This window comes from Schistocerca cancellata, chromosome 8 (genome assembly GCF_023864275.1).
Source record: "Schistocerca cancellata isolate TAMUIC-IGC-003103 chromosome 8, iqSchCanc2.1, whole genome shotgun sequence".
Classification (NCBI taxonomy): domain Eukaryota; kingdom Metazoa; phylum Arthropoda; class Insecta; order Orthoptera; family Acrididae; genus Schistocerca; species Schistocerca cancellata.
Window position 1 is genome coordinate 220,394,248 of NC_064633.1, and position 18,220 is coordinate 220,412,467.

Genomic DNA, 18,220 nt, shown 5'->3' on the forward strand with positions numbered 1-18,220 from the left:
CTTGCAGGATTGTCAACATCTTTTAGTCCCAATAAGGATCAACAAAGTTGTCATCATTGCTATGAAAGCTGAGGAAACCTTACTCTTTGTAGACATAGGTTGAATTAAAAAAAAAAAAAAAAACTATTCTTCTTCTAAAGGTGAAGGAAGCACTGTTTCTAGAAACAAGGGAGTGAGAACAAAGTGTGCCATGATTGCCCTTTAATACTTCTCCAGAAACAAAATTACTGAAATAAAACCATGTTGTGTAAAATATCTGTTATTTGAGTCATTTTAAATTAGTCATTCAGGTAGATTACTGGGAAGGGTATACAAGCTGGTGTCACAATAAGCACTGAATAATCCAGGGATCAGAGGACAACCAGTTAAATTGGCAAGTAGGTATCAGCATGAGATATCTGTAAGGGATGACAAATATCTAGAAAATATGCAAGTATTGCTGTCAGAAATTCTTATCCTTACAACATGACCATCACTTAATAAAGTGATAATCGGAATGGTGGTTTGGCCTGGCGAGCCATGTACTCAGAGCATAGGGCAGGGCCAGACAGTAACACACACTATTGGGCATGTTCTGGTTGGCGGAGCCACTGCTTAAATGCAATGGCTCTGAACAGCTGTGCAAAACCCATGTGCTCTATGCCATCATGTCACTTTGACGTCACCACAAAGAGGCTCACTTGTGATGTCTTCAACCTTCCAATTTGTGTATTTGTTTTCCTTTTGCAACAGAGTAATATTGAATTGTTTTGCAGGGCGTACCAGATGTGTTCCTAATTACATGGTGTGATTCACCAAACTGTTTTCGTTAAACACTTCACTCTACTTTTCACTAGTAATGTAGACAAACACTTACCTTGGTTGACAGTGTGGTGACATAGCGACTATGTCATGTCTGACTGACAAAATAAACATCCAGAATGAGATTTTCACTCTGCAGCGGAGTGTGCGCTGATATGAAACTTCCTGGCAGATTAAAACTGTGTGCCCGACCGAGACTCGAACTCGGGACCTTTGCCTATCGCGGGCAAGCGCTCTACCATCTGAGCTACCGAAGCACGACTCACGCCCGGTACTCACAGCCTTACTTCTGCCAATATCTCGTCTCCTACCTTCCAAACTTTACAGAAGCTCTCCTGCTCTGGCTAAGCCATGTCTCCGCTATATCCTTTCTTTCAGGAGTGCTAGTTCTGCTAGGTTCGCAGGAGAGCTTCTGTAAAGTTTGGAAGGTAGGAGACGAGATACTGGCAGAAGTAAGGCTGTGAGTACCGGGCGTGAGTCGTGCTTCGGTAGCTCAGATGGTAGAGCGCTTGCCCGCGAAAGGCAAAGGTCCCGAGTTCGAGTCTCGGTCGGGCACACAGTTTTAATCTGCCAGGAAGTTTCAAAATAAACATCGCTGCCCTGTGCAATAGAGTGAACAATAATACCTGTGACAGTTTAGTATGTGTCAAAATTCTGACTATTGTGGACCACAATGTAATTCAGTCGAGCAAATAAACTAAGGATTTGCTTACTACACTCCATGTACCATTTATTACATATGCATTCCTGCTGACATCATATTTCTTACCGTGGGGACCCCATCTACTGCGCCACATCATGACTCTGTGCAAATCTGCCGTGCTGGTTGAGTACTAGACAATGCTGCCATTGTTTGCTTCACCACATCAATGACAGCGCCAACAGTATTTCGCAAATGGTACCACAATGTGATATAAACATTCCGTATGACAATTTACAAATTAACATTTGATCTGGACTAGAGGAAATTGAGTGCAGTGATTTAGACAGAAACAATGTCGAATAGAGTAACGAAAATGACATCCTCTTTATTCTGCAACTGTTACCTCATGTGTTCCTAGTTTTTCCTCTGTTTGGGCTCCTGCAGCTACCCACAGACTTCCTAACCTTTCCAGTGACTTCCTGAGTGATATTCTCCAGCCACAATACTATACATACACTCCTAATGGCACGTTTCCAATGCATCAACAATAGATTCTGTCTAATACTCCTGTCATTATTTCATCTACTGCTTCGATGTACGAACAGCAAATTACAATGGCCAATGCCGCCGTAGTGTCTGAGTTTCATGTGACAACTATTTCCACACTGTTCATTCTGCTAAAAAGTGATCCTGGTGCATTGAACAGTGACATCACGCTTGTTCCTGCTGCACCTCCCATGCCGCGTACCATGTTTTACTTAACCACTGCCATACACCTCTCAGGTGCATTCTGCATACAGTGCTAAATGCTCCACAGGCCAGAAATTCTGCAGCATTCACCACTTCAGGTTTTATCTACATTATGCCAATCCATGTTTGACGTCACATCTGTGCCGCGCACTTTTGACATCTCATATGCTGCTCATGGAGACAGGATGCATCTGTTTGATCAACCGAGCATTATACAACCCGTGCTTGCTACTTCAATTTTTGAGCCACACAACACCACACTTCTGCAGTCACCCCATCAGTATGGTACGTCGCCCAAGGTCTATGCTATGTACAATGTGACATCCACGTCGCGTGCTTCCACATTGCCGCCGACAGGCACCTCCAAGTGATGCAGCAACTGCAACCACATACTATATGCTCTGTCGCTCCTGCGTCAGTCACTGTCATGCTCTGGCCAGTCAGGCATATGCAACCCAGGCTCCACACCACCCAGCCTCATTTCCAGCTGCCCCTGTTCCATACCGACTGTATGGTTCCCTCTGTGTGTGTGCTTGATGTCCACCCATGGGATCGTTGATGATAATGCAAGATTTATGACCTTACTCAGCCACCTCTGTGACGACGCAGTCATAATTGGCTACCAATTCCTGGCATCATCTTACAAAAGCACAAGGAAATTAAGACTTTACTGCTCCAGCACATCTCACACTCTTCAGAAGAGCAACTTCACATAGTTATGCACAAAGAAACCTTCAGAGACAACTGCACATCCTTACTCTGGCGCCACCTATGGACACAGATTGATCCTACACTGAGGCCTGACTGCATGTTCTGGACGCTGTGGCTATTGAAACTTCCCACACATGTCCAGTCCATAATGCTGTCACACAAGGATGACGCCCTTGATGCCAGACTTCACCTCACAGACTGAACTCTACTTTCAACAATAGCTACTCTGACATGACTGACGATAACAGACTACTGCTGAGCCGGCTCAAGCTCCCCCAGTCACCCGGCTGCCGTCACTGCGTCTGCTCCATGCAGCCATGGCACATCCGAGGTCAGCTGGCTGGGCCGATCCGGCCCGGGCCCCCTCCCAATATCACGCTGTGCGACTTACACAGTGCCGACACACAATAGTCGCTGAACAATACAGTGAGTATGCCCACTTTCCCAGCCTGCTGTCCCTCTCTCCTCCCTGTCACTGAGTACACACAGATGCCACTTCAGAAAACACCACCACCTGCCTTCACCCCTTTGATGGCCAAGTGATACTGTTGGTTTCATAGCAGATTCGATCAGGATGCTAGCAAATGCAGCGCCTTGTGCTTACCCAAACAAGCAGTAACCTGCTCTAGGCACATCAGGCCACTCTACAACCACAAGAAACCTTAATCAACCCAGCTGCACAGTTCTGCTACCTCAAATTGCCCTTTCAATGGCTCATGCTTACTTGTTTGTTACTGTTGAACCTACTTCCTCATTGACATGGGTGCTGACATCAGCATCTTCCAGCCAGCTCTAGCGTCGATTACTCTCGCGCCATCTTAGCTCCAATTATGAACCTCGAATGACACTGTCGTCATGGTCACCAGCACTGCCTCAATCACTTTGGACTTGGGGGCAGAGTCAAATACACTGGATCTTCCTTGTCACTGAGATGGTTGAGCTGGTCCTGGGAGCAGACTTTCCGCATTACTATCACCTGCCTACTGACCTTGCCCGTGGTTTGTTTTTATGCAATAATGGTCAGCAGCCAATCATTGGTGTTGCTGTCCACCTCCCACCACTTAATCACACTGAGATAAAACACTGGACCTCCTCATAAGCTGCTCAGTTCTCGTCAATGAGCTTCGCTCTCAGATGTCCGACCATTCTTTGTTATGCACCGCAAATTACATTAGGAGATGCAAACTCATAGATCTTCAGCAACGCATTGCTGACACTGCAGCATCATTTCATGCTGTCGAGCACAATTTTGCTGTTCTACAATGCTTGCAACAGCTCTGCATTGTGGTATGTTTCTGGCAACAGCTGTGTGCACCCTACTATCAGGCCAAAAGCAGTTTGTGCTGTTCGCATTGGTACTGTTTATCATATAAACAGTACATCTGGCCTGCCTGTCTGACATAGACCTCGATGCCTCTCTCCACAAACTGAATAGAGGCAACGGCCGCTGTGGACAAACTAATAGAGGCAGGCATTGCCCACCCTTCAGACAGTCCCTGGGTGTCCCCTATAAAGACAAATCGTGGCACCTGTGTGGCAACTACCTGTGGGTCAATGAGCGAACTATGATTGACAGTTATCCAGTCCCTAACTTATAGGACTTAGCTGCCACCAAAACATTCAGTGCTATTGACTGTAAAACAGCAAATCTCCAGATTCCCAGGGTGGAAGATGACATACCGAAGACAGTGATCACTACACCTATTGGACTCTGAGTCTTACTATAACAGCGGACGAGAGTGAGCTAGCTATTAGTGCCATGTTAAGACAGGGGATAACCAGCGTACCGCAGCCTCTGCGGTTTTTCTCTCAAACTTTCAGACATGCATTGTAAGTGGTCAACCTCTGACCATGAGCTAATCACCATACCTCTTACTGTTTACATGGATCACTGTCCCCTGGCTGACATATTACACAACCCATCGGAGGACTCCTCTGCCAGGCATTTTCGATACCTCTATTTCATTTCACAGACAGTAAAAGGTCATTATTCGCAATGTTGAGCATGGCTGTGATGTGGGGTTTGAGTGGGGTACAATCAAGTTGGGGGTGCCCCAGGGATCAGTGTTGGGACCACTCCTGTTCCTTATTTACATAAATGATATGCCCTCTAGTATTATGGGTAACTAAAATATTTCTGTTTGCTGATGACACTAGCTTGGTAGTAAAGGATGTTGTGTGCAACATTGGCTCGGTTTCAAATAGTGCAGTTCATGACCTAAGTTCATGGCTTGTAGAAAATAAACTAATGCTAAAACACAGTAAGGCTCAGTTTTTACTGTTTCTAACACACAATTCGACAAAATCTGATGGTTTAATTTCACAGAATGGGCATATGATTAGTGAAATTGAACAGTTCAATTTTCTGGGTGTTCAGATAGATAGTAACTGTCTTGGAAAGCCCACTTTCAGGATCTTATTCAAAGACTTAATGCTGCCATTTTTACTACACAAAAAGGTATCTGAAGTAAGTGATCATATGACACGAAAATTAGTCTAGTTTGTTTATTTTCATTCACTTATGTCATATGGTATTATATTTTGAGGTAACTCTTCACATTCTAAAAGGACATTTTTGGCTCAGAAACGGTCGGTTCGGGCAATAAGTGGTGTAAGTTCAGGAACCTCTTGTCAACCCCTGTTCACAAGTCTGGGTATTTTGACATTGGCCTCTCAATATATATATTCCTTACTGTCATTTCTTGTTAGCTTATTCCCAAGAATAAGCAGCTTTAACTCAGTTAATACTCAGCAGAAATCAAACCTGCATTTGGATCAGACTTCCTTAACTCTTGTGCAGAAAGGTGTGCAGCATACTGCTGTATCCGTTTTCAATAAGCTTCCACTCGAATTCAAAAATCTTAGCTGTAATCCATGCGCTTTCAGATTGAAACTGAAGAATTTCCTCATGGGTCACTCCTATTCTGTCGAGGAGTTCCTTGAAAAATTAAGCTGATTTTTGTTGCATTGTTGATTGCGTTTACTTAAACTTATGAATTGAGTTTTTTGGGGTTCATAAACATTTATTTTTATCTGTTGTTACATTTATGTTGTAATTTCATGTACTGACACGTTCCATGGCCTTGGAGATTTGCTTCTCAGTTTGGTCCTATGGAACATGACGTGTAAATAAATAAAATAAAATAACTGATGTGCAATACATCAGAGGTGCTAACAACATTGTCGCTGACTATCTATCAGCATTGCCTCTTCCTCTGCCTGGCTCAATTACAACTGGATTGCTGAAGCACAAGACTCAAAGAACCTCCTTCGTGACCCAGACACAGGCTTCAAACTTAAGCAACATACCTTTTCTGGTTTGGTGCGATGTGTATCATGACCGGGTCCTACCAGTTGTCCTGAAAGTTTTTGTGAACAATCTTCGATCTCATCCACAATATCGCACACCCTGGGGTTTGGGGGGAGGGTTGTATGGCAACATAGCAACTATATGTCGCCTCTGACTGACTGAATAAACATGACTGCCCTGTGCAGCAGAGTGAACAGTAATATCTGTGACAGTTTAGTATGTGTCAATCCTCTGACCAATGGTGACCACGATGCAATTCTGTCCAGCAAATAAAGTAAGCATTTTTCTACCACACTCCCACTGGTACCAATTTCCTACATCCGCTTAGCTTACAAGTGATGTATCATCTAATGACAAAATAGTTACAAAACAGCAACAAATGTTGCTTGTTAATTGTGTGAAAGTCTGATTTTTACTAAATTGCTACCTATATGGTATGAGTTGTTTATCATTTGTAAGAGGTCGACACAACTTCGAAATAATGTTGTTTTATCATCTATTTACAGACTGCTCAAGTAATTGTAATCCTCCCGTGTCATTTATTCATTTGGAAGTTGACTTCAAATGCCTGTTCTAACAGTTCTCTGGCCATCACAAACGAGTTCACTTATCTGGTGTGCAGAGTAATGAAATTGGTAACTATGTCTGCAAAACTTTACTAAGCAGCACAAAATTTTTAAAAACTAAGACCTACATTCAGTTAAAGCATAGAGTAAAACTGTGTTGTACAGTAACTTCAAATGCACCATATGAGCAAGTAAGAGACATAATAGTTCAATCTTGTGTCCACTATTGTGGTCACATGCTTAATAAGTACCTCATTTCTCTCTTGCACATAAGAAAACACAAATCCTCTACTTGCTTTTCTGTTTCAATAGTAACCTTTGTTAGCAAATTTTAGCAAAGTGCCATTTTTTCATGTGTATGTAGACATTTATAGAAATCTTCACCAAGAACGTGTATACTCATGTACAAACTGACCTTCGGCAGGTACTTGAGAGGCACACTATTATATTTCCCAATGACTATCCATTCTTAATGTCGTTCAGCGGACTGGCAAGTAAAGAATTCTACCTCAAAGCTATTATCTATATTTCACAGTAGTTAAATACCCAAGGTGTGATGGCAGTAACTTATCTTTCTTCTTCCTAACCTTCTTTACCGCAGTATCTTTACTGTGTGGTGAAATATTCTGAAGTGGACTTGTTGGTACTGCAAGGGATGGTGGAACATGGCCGTGATACAGCTTTAATTTATCAAAATGTGCAAACACAATACAATCAGGCAGTTGGACCTCTGCATTAGCAGAAGAAGTGATTAGTATGATAGGATATGAGCCCTGATATTGCGGCATGAATTTTTAGTTTTTCCTTTCGTAAGTACAGGATTACAAAGCTGGAGGAGTGCAACTCCTTTGTTGCTTCTTTGCAGTTGTCTCTGAGTAGCGTTGGGATCATTTTGCTTAACTTGTTCCCAGATAGCCTTAAAGAAATGTGCCAACAGCTTAACTTCAGCCATATCAATGCCAGGTGACAATTTATCCAGTTCTAATGGAAAGCTCATGGGTCCTCTATACACTGCCTCATAGGACTTTTACCACTATTGTACTCAGCAGCTTCGTAAGCAATATACTGGTCCCATTTGGTGTGTAATCTTTGACATAATAAGACAGTATTCGAATGATTGTGTTATGGTCAATTCTGAGATGATCATTAGCCTTTGGCTGAAAGGGTGTTGGTTGCCATTTTTTTTATTCTCAATAATTTTCACAATTGTACTAACGGGGTAGACATGAAATTAATTTCTTGATCAGTCAAGATAGAATCCAGACTTCCAAATGGTAACATTAAATGATTGACAAAGGCACATGCAACCGTTTCTGCAGTTACATCTGCAAATAGTACTAGAATTATGTACCTGGAAAAGTGATTGTTGATAGCTAATATGTATTTCTTTTTCTGTGTGCTCTGTGGGAATGGCATAATGATATCCAAAGTGACATTTTGAAATGGTTTAGTTTCTTCTGGTAGGGTTTGTAAGGGAATTTTGTCACTGATGTGGGTGCCCTCCAGGCACAAAGCAAGCAAGTTTGTACGAACTTCCAAACATCAGTTTGTCTGCCCTTACACCAAAACATTCATGGCCCTTCGTTCATTATGACATGTCTGCAAACTTTCATGACACTCAGCTGTTATGTGCTGCTGCTGCTACTACTCTTTAGGAATTACTACTCCATTATCCAGGGGTGTCTTATGATATAGAATACCATCTTCTATAACAAAATCTGGAAGGGAAGTGTGTTGGTAACATGCTACATGTCTCTCCTGTGTGCTTGTCTGAATAACTCTGGTTAACAAATCAGCATTTTGGTGTAAATGCTCTTTTTTGTGGCATACTTTGTAATCATATTCTCATAATTTTAATAGCTAACAAGTTAAATGACTACTGTGGTCCTTCAAACTCAACATTCACAAAATGGCATTGTGGTCAGTGAACAAATGAATTTTTGTTAATACAAATAGCACTGAATTAGTTCACTCCAAAAATTAGTGGTAACATCTCCTTCTCAGTGTTACTGTAATTAATTTCTGCTGGGTTCATCTACCCTAGAAGCATAACCTACTGGCCTTTCCTCACCATTACATTCCTGTCTAAGAACAGCTCCAACAACATAATCCGAGGTCCAAGGTGTCAGTAGAAAGGATAACTGGGCAAAACATACTTAATTTTCCTCATGGATGCGTCACACTCCTCTGTCCATTCAAATGCAGCACCTTCCTTCAGCCAATTAGTTAATGGTGTAGCTAATCCTACACAAAACAACAGTAATAATTGCCCGCATCTCGTGGTCGTGCGGTAGCGTTCTCGCTTCCCACGCCCGGGTTCCCGGGTTCGATTCCCGGCGGGGTCAGGGATTTTCTCTGCCTCGTGATGGCTAGGTGTTGTGTGCTGTCCTTAGGTTAGTTAGGTTTAAGTAGTTCTAAGTTCTAGGGGACTGATGACCATAGATGTTAAGTCCCATAGTGCTCAGAGCCATTTTTGAACAGTAATAATTAGCTCAGCCAAAAAGGACTGCACTTACAACATCAAGAAAGACAGCTGTGACATTCCCTTTCCTTGTGACTGCATTGTAAATGTCAGAGGTTAAAATACATTAAGACCAAAAAGAGAGACACTGTGAAGGAATTATCCAAATGTGGACAGAAATCGGTAGGTGTGATGTACATGCACAAACAAACAAATGATTACTGTTTCAGAAAAATTTGATGATTTATTCAAGAGAAGAAGCTTCACAAATTGAGCAAGTAGTAACATGATGGTCCATTTCTAGCCATTATACGAGCAGTTATTCAGCTTGGAATTTATTAATAGAGCTGTTGGATGTCATCATAAGGGATATAGTGCCAAATTATATCCGATTGATGTGTTAGGTCATCAAACTTCCGAGCTGGTTAGAGGACCCTGCCGATAATGATCCAAATGTTCTCGATTGGGGAGAGATCCGGCAACCTTTCTGGCCAAGGTAGGGTCTGGCAAGCATGAAGACAAGCAGTAGAAACTATCATTGTGTGCGGGCAGGCATTATCTTGCTGAAATGTAAGCCCAGGATGGCTTGCCATGAAGGGCAACGAAATGGGGCGTAGAGTATCATTGATCTCCTGTGCTGTAAGGATGCTGCAGATTACAACCAAAGGGGTCCTGCTGTGAAATGAAGTGGCACCGCAAACCAACACTCTGGTTGTTGGGCCATGAGACTGGTGACAGTCAGGTTGCTATCCCACCACAGTCTGGGGTGTCTCCAGCCATGTCTTTGCTCGTCATTGGGGCTCAGTTCGAAGCAGGACTCATCACTGTAGACAATTCTGCTCCAGTCAGTGAGATTCTAGGCCGAAGTTACAGGAATGTCGGACTTCCAAATGTTACAGATGTGATAAGTGTAAACGCATAGGATCCCAATGTAGGGAAAATCTGAGAAGGAATCTGGAAAAAAAGATGGAAAATTAAATGTGTTGTAGACTGTGAAGGAGAGAATGTAGTAGTGAAGGTGAATTGCAAAGAATTATGCAAAGAGTTTGATTTTCTTCTACTAGGTACAGGAGCACATAACAGGAAAAAGCTATGAATGTACTTGTACTAGTTAATAGTTGTGAGGTTCAAAGATTGCAAGGAGTCACACGTGGAACAGTGAGCATGTTTGGGATGGTGATACTCAAGTTAAGGGTAGAAGGTAATGTTTTTAGGAGAGCATGCGTGCTGAAAGGAACAGGCACTGTGACGACTACAGCCATTATGAAATATATAAAATGTATTCACAATTGTGAATATGGACAACTATCAGCTGTAGAGTGGAATGACAACAATGAAAATCCATGCTGGACCAGGACTCAAACCCGGATTTCCTGCTTATCACGAGTGGTTGGCTTACCATTTGGCTATCCATGCACGACTCATGGCTTGTACTTGCACATCCGTTTTGTATATTCTCGTACAGGTGAGACATTTTACTTGAAAGTCACTTGCTCATGTCGGCAGATAAATACTATATTGCAGAGCATGTATTATTCTGAATTACAATACAAAGTTTCTTTGGACATGCATGTAGATGCATGGCTGATGACATATGGAAGTTTAGATCTAGTTGTGAGTCATGCACAGATAGCCAAATGGTACGGCGACTGCTCGTGATAAGCGCAAAATCTGAGTTCAAGTCCTGGTCTGGAACAGATTTTCATTGTTGTCATTCCAATCGACAGCTGATGGTTGTCCATAATCGCAATTGCAAATGCACTTAATGTATTTCATAATGGCTGTAGTCACCACAGTGTCTGTTCCTTTGTGCATATAGGCATGCCCAAAGGAACTTCACATTGTAATTCAGAATAATACAGGCACTGCAATATCATATTTACCCGCCGACACTGGGCGAGCGACTTCCAAGTAAAATGTCTCACCTATACAGAAACATGCACAGTGGATATAGAAGTACAGGTTGTAGACACATGGTTGATGACATAAGAAAGTTTGGGTCTGGCCGTGAGACATGCATGGATAGCCAAATGATAAGTGGAAAATCCAGGTTCAAGTCACATTCTGGCACAGATTTCCATTGTTGTCATTCCATCCTACAGCTGATGGTTTTTCATATTCGCAATTGCAAATACATTTAATGTATCCCTTATAATGGTTTGATAGGGAAGATATTTCTTAAAAAGACAGAGTGTGATTGTTAGCTATAAGTCTAGAGGGCTAGTAGTCAAAGGGTGGGACCCTCCATTGTTGATTGTACCCAAAAGTGAGGCACCAGTAGGACCAATGGAACCATGAGAGTGTATTGTTGTGGAATGGTTATGCGCAGGATAGGTGAAAGGGACATCAAGATGATAAGTGTGTGATTAATGAGACACCAAACACATACAAGGGGAAGAGACAATTGAACAATAGGGCCAAAGGAATTTGTTATGGCAGAATTTTGCCAGTGAAAGCACAGACTGAAGCATCAGTCAGGTGAGAGAGAGTAATATGGGATGAGGCACAGTAGGAAAAGTGAACTTCGCAACTGGAAGGGAATGTTTGGGTCACCAGAAGAGAAATTCATGAGACGCGAATAAAGAAACACGGGAATATTTCTGACGGTGAAGCAATCATAAAGCCGGAGCAAGAAGCACTAAAGGGAACATACATTCCATAAATACATTCTAGTATGTAATACACAAGGAGAGTGTGTTATCAATGTCTTGAATACAAATGAAGGAGAGTATGATGTACATTTAATTACGGAAGCATTATGCAAAGCCCAACAGTAAGGAGGGCATGAGAAACACTGGAACATGCACAAGAATATAAGAACTGTGCTGTGCAGGTCTGAGCTTCTTTCCAAATAGGGCACTTAATGAGGAAAAGAAAGTGATGCAGTGTTGACCGGTTTGCACAGCTTCTCTTCAGGAGCAGTGTTTCTCATTTAGGATCCATTTAGTTCAAATACAATAAGCCTGGCTGAGCATCTCATCAATATAGATACATTCGTTGTCATGCCCATGATTATTTATGAATGTTTTTACTCATATGTAGGTTCTTCAAATTTCACCAAATGCCCATGAAGTGTGAGGTCCTGTAATGGTTGACAATCGACTTTGTTAGTAACAGAAGTTTTAATGATAAAATCTGATGTCTAACCCCTGCAAGCTAGTTGCATGGACTGACAGGGTCTACAATGCAAGGAATTTTTCTCTTTCAATGCAATATGTTCCCATTTGGTGTCCGTGTACAATTTATTGGTTACAGCTTGATAATCATCAAGGATCATAAGTGCTGAAGATTGCTCGCAGGGGGTTTGAATTCTTCTGTGAGTTGTGGAACAGCCTGGACCGAACGGCTCCTGACTGAACGTTAGCAGTAGATGTTCTGTTGAAGAGCATTCCTTTTCTCAAATCGGGACACAAAGGCACAGAAAATCAGCCTCTAACAGGGGCTAATTAACATCTGCCTGCATGAAAGTCCATCTGAAAGTTCGCCATTTCCGAAGTCAATGTACAGTAAAACCATACATCATAATAATCAAACCATTTGCCATGTTTAGTTGTATGAGAGATGTGCAGCACTAGGAAGGGCAGTGGTGTTCGGGATCATGCTGATCTCAGAAACTGAGTCCACCAGAATATATTAGTAGGTACTACTGTCAAGTACATAGTCAGCCATTGCAGTCAGATACTGGAAGCAATCTAATTTTATTCACATGGTTCCAATTTTGGCATACTTTCACAATGTCTCAACCTCTGACACCTAATGGTGCGGCACTTGAGTGCTTGCGTGGAAAGAAGCATTTACATATGGTAGTTCCAAAGCACGCGTGGAACCAACAACTTTGCACGGTCTTTCAGCCCTAGGTAGCACCTTGAATGATGACTGGCACTACTCAGTTTGTTGTAGTCAGCTGCTCATGATGCATCTCGGTCACTAGGAGGCACCACATGTAGAGAGAGCATTGGGAGTCTGTGGATGTGTTTCCTTTTTCTTGGCCACTAGCAGCTATGGTGAAGACCAAAATGGCTGCAACAGTTTTGTAGGTGGCATGTTGTGACACATCAGAGGTGATCAGCTCTTCTCAGTAGCCATCTGCTACTTCGCAGCACAATACAGCTGCTGAGTACATGTCTCACTGGTGGGTGGTGGGTAGCAAGGGCATTGATCTTGTAATGCAAAAACATGGTGTGCTCCTATAAGTTAAGCTCTTGTGAGGGTACTTCATTACAAATTAAGGACACTTGAATCCTATAAGGCAATTTACTTGCTCAAATGGCCCACAGTGTATTGTCTAGCATTAATGTAGCATCCTTAGAGTTCGTACATAATTGCCAGGGTGTTGGCACATTCAACTGGTTCAAGGAAACTGCCTGTTGAATGTGTTACTTGGGTGACTTACACAGTTTTTTTAAGTAATGCCATCTTGGTTATCTCAGAGTTCTGAAATGCAGGTGGTGATAGGATAACATCACTGATGACAGAAGCATTCTCTCTTATGTGATGCAGTAATGTGGAATATTTCACTCTATCGTCAATAATGTTGTGAGTGGAGGTTACTGATTCTATGATGGCAAATCAAGTTTGTAGTTATTCTTGTAGACACTGAGGCAGTTTGGTAGCACACAATGAACAGTGGAAACAATTCTGGAAAAGTGTCTGTATGGAGTCTATCCAGGTGTATCATCAAATGTAACCCCACTGATCAGCCACAACATGGTAGAAAACCCGAAAATCCTCTGGTCCATCTCAGTCAATGGAGCTCCGTAAAGGGGTAAGAATGGAGTCATCACCCTGAATACCACTGCAAATCACACATTGAATTGGGAGGAGTAAGAACATAATGTTGCACCTTGCACCTGTACACTACGATCAAATTTACACCCTGTTATAATATTTTGCTGCTTCAAGGAATAATCTCGAATACTTTTGTATCTGTTTCCTGCCGAATTGGTGGTATAACATTCCACAAATAAATAATTCGTCCTTCATGATTCGTTCCTGCTATCCATTCAGCGTATCAGGACAGTTTTTTTGGTACTCTAATTATTAAAATGATGCATTCGCTACATTGGAACTAATCTTTTGCCAGTTTATTTGTTCAAAGACACGCACAAGAATCTCATCCAGGACCAACACAATACTGGCATAATACTTTTCTAAAACTGACACAATACTGATGCTGCAGCATGCCTTTTTCCACTGATCCTTATATAACATGCAACACTTAAAAGATCATTCTATGTATTGTTTTAATTGAACACGCTTAAACTTAAAATTTGTATGCTTTCATAAGACTTACAGTTTTCAGCTTAACACATTGTGGTAACCTTTTTTTTATAATTCGTCTATTTAAATAGTTTGGTTTTTGCATTGAAATTTCATTAAATATACATCGATAACAGTACATTGACTACTTCGTAATTACACCATAACTATTCATCCTGACCTGAATTTCTTACACTGAGTTCTGACATTATTTCTATATTTTGTGTTTGTAGTACAGTCCTATAAATAGATCAGAATTGAATATTAATGGCTTAATTTCATTATAAGTTGATTAGTTTTCATAGATACAGTAAGCAAGCAATGATACAATTGAAACTTCTGTATGTATAAAAGATTTCAAGATAGTATCACAACCTCCAAAATATACAGTACTATTCTCTGCATTTTATGTTGTCCTATTCCATTATATTAAACTTTAACACTTGAAGGTATCAGTCTCTGTTGCTCATCCATCAGACTTAAGTCAATCATATTTGTGGAAGTCAACATATATATAAATGGGAAGAATCTTGTAGTCATTTTCACCAGCAGCTTCGGATTTGGATGGTTCCATATTATTCGTAACACTATGCAATCAATGTAGAACCACAATCAAAACTGGTGAAAAGGTCCCAAATAACCTTTGGTTGCCTGTGATATCCATTGTCTCAGTATTTGCTGCATGCTTGCTGAGATCAAAGAAAATATACAGTTGTCATTGGTCACATATGTGGGAACTTTGCAGTGATGAATACACAGAATAACATGCAGATACTGTTTCTACCAATCTTATCACTTTATTAACATAAATCTGAACACAGTAAGATATGAACACTGTAGCCATAAGAGTACATGTTGTTGTTGTTGTTGTTGTTGTTGTGGTCTTCAGTCCTGAGACTGGTTTGATGCAGCTCTCCATGCTACTCTATCCTGTGCAAGCTTCTTCATCTCCTGGTACCTACTGCAACCTACATCCTTCTGAATCTGCTTGGTGTATTCATCTCTTGGCCTCCCTCCACGATTTTTACCCTCCACACTGCCCTCCAATACTAAATTGGTGATCCCTTGATGCCTCAGAACATGTCCTACCAACCGATCCCATCTTCTAGTCAAGTTGTGCCACAAACTTCTCTTCTCCCCAATCCTATTCAGCACCTCCTCATTAGTTATGTGATCTACCCATCTAATATTCAGCATTCTTCTGTAGCACCACATTTCGAAAGCTTCCATTCTCTTCTAGTCTAAACTATTTATCGTCCATATTTCACTTCCATACATGGCTACACTCCATACAAATACTTTCTGAAACGAGTTCCTAACACTTAAATCTATACTCGATGTTAACAAATTTCTCCTCTTCAGAAACGCTTTCCTTTCCATTGCCAGTCTACATTTTATATCCTCTCTACTTCGATCATCATCAGTTATTTTGCTCCCCAAATAGCAAAACTCCTTTACTACTTTAAGTGTTTCTCCTAATCTAATTCCCTCAGCATCGCCCGACTTAATTCGACTACATTCCATTATCCTCGCTTTGCTTTTGTTGGTGTTGATCTTATATCCTCCTTTTAAGACACCATCCATTCCGTTCAACTGCTCTTTCAAGTCCTTTGCTGTCTCTGACAGAATTACAATGTCATCGGCGAACCTCAAAGTTTTTATTTCTTCTCCATGGATTTTAATACCTACTCTGAATTTTTCTTTTGTTTCCTTTACTGCTTGCTCAATATACAGATTGAATAACATCGGGGAGAGGCTACAACCCTGTCTCACTCCCTTCCCAACCACTGCTTCCCTTTCATGCCCCTCAACTCTTATAACTTCCATTTGGTTTCTATACAAATTGTAAATAGCCTTTCGGTCCCTATATTTTACCCCTGCCACCTTCAGAATTTGAAAGAGAGTATTCCAGTCAACATTGTCAAAAGCTTTCTCTGAGTCTACAAATGCGAGAAACGTAGGTTTGCCTTTCCTTAATCTAGCTTCTAGGATAAGCCGTAGGGTCAGTATTGCCTCGCGTGTTCCAATATTTCTACGGAATCCAAACTGATCTTCCCAAGGTCGGCTTCTACTAGTTTTTCCATTCGTCTGTAAAGAATTCGCATTAGTATTTTGCAGCCGTGACTTATTAAACTGATAGTTGGGTAATTTTCACATCTGTCAACACCTGCTTTCTTTGGGATTGGGATTATTATATTCCTCTTGAAGTCTGAGGGTATTTCGCCTGTCTCATACATCTTGCTCACCAGATGGTAGAGTTTTGTCAGGACTGGCTCTCCCTAGGCCGTCAGTAGTTCTAATGGAATGTTGTCTACTCCCGGGGCCTTGTTTCGACTCAGGTCTTTCAGTGCTCTGCCAAACACTTCGCGCAGTATCGTATCTCCCATTTCATCTTCATCTACATCCTCTTCCATTTCCATAATGTTGTCCTCAAGTACATCGCCCTTGTATAGACCCTCTATATACTCCTTCCACCTTTCTGCTTTCCCTTCTTTGCTTAGAACTGGGTTTCCATCTGAGCTCTTGATATTCATACAAGTGGTTCTCTTTTCTCAAAAGGTCTCTTTAATTTTCCTGTAGGCAGTATCTATCTTACCCCTAGTGAGATAAGTCTCTACATCCTTACATTTATCCTCTAGCCATCCCTGCTTAGCCATTTTGCACTTCCTGTCGGTCTCATTTTTGAGACGTTTGTATTTCTTAAGTGATCGTCCAGTCATTCCGACATAAAGACATAAACTTTTCCGCATGTGCATGGTATACGGTATATTCCCGACATTGCAAGTGGGTCTCTTGTAGGAAGATCAAAGAGTGTCTTAGATCGGCGAAGGAGAAAAGAGACCCACTTGCAATGTCGGGAATATACCGTATACCGTGCACATACGGAAACGTTTATGTCGGAATGACTGGACGATCAATTAACACCAGGATCAAAGAGCATACGCGACATTGCAGGTTGGGGCAGGTGGAGAAATCGGCCGTGGCAGAGCACGCACTGAATGAGACCGACCACGTAATAAAATTCGCCGACACGGAAGTTCTGGCTGTAGAGAAGCACTATCACATGCGCTTGTTCAGAGAAGCTGTAGAAATACAAAAACACGCGAACAGTTTCAACAAGAAAGAGGAAAGCCTTAAGGTAAACGGATGCTGGCTTCCCGTACTGCAGCGAACTACCGTCGCAGGTAGCAAGAGGAGAACCGCACCGGAAATGACTGCGGTGAAGCCCTCGGACGTTGGCGCACCAGGTACATATAGTCTGCGGTCGCGAGCTCGGCTCCAGTTCACCACCGGCAATGGTGGGTGAAGCTTTGACAATGCCAGCCACTCGTGCTGGCGAAACGTCAGAAAAATCATTAGATGAACGTCGGCCGAAGAACCCGAGACAGAAGCCAATAGGCACTTTTCAACATAACAATTACTACAATATGTGAAACACAAACCTTCAATTTTTTTGTCGTCTATCGAAGCTTCATCACATGGGACACATGTAATCGGTGGTCCAATTCTGCGTATACCTGACCCAGTTTATCGGAGGGACGGCAAGAGCAGCTGCTGCGATGTGGCATCGCAGGCCTTTGAGGTTCTGCGGTACAGGTGGAACATAAACACTATCCTTGATTAACTCTCAATAAAAAAAATAGTAAGGCGTCAAATCTGAAGACCGTGGTGTCCATTCAAGTAACGCCAGGTCAGTGGCCCACAATACAGCCTATTAA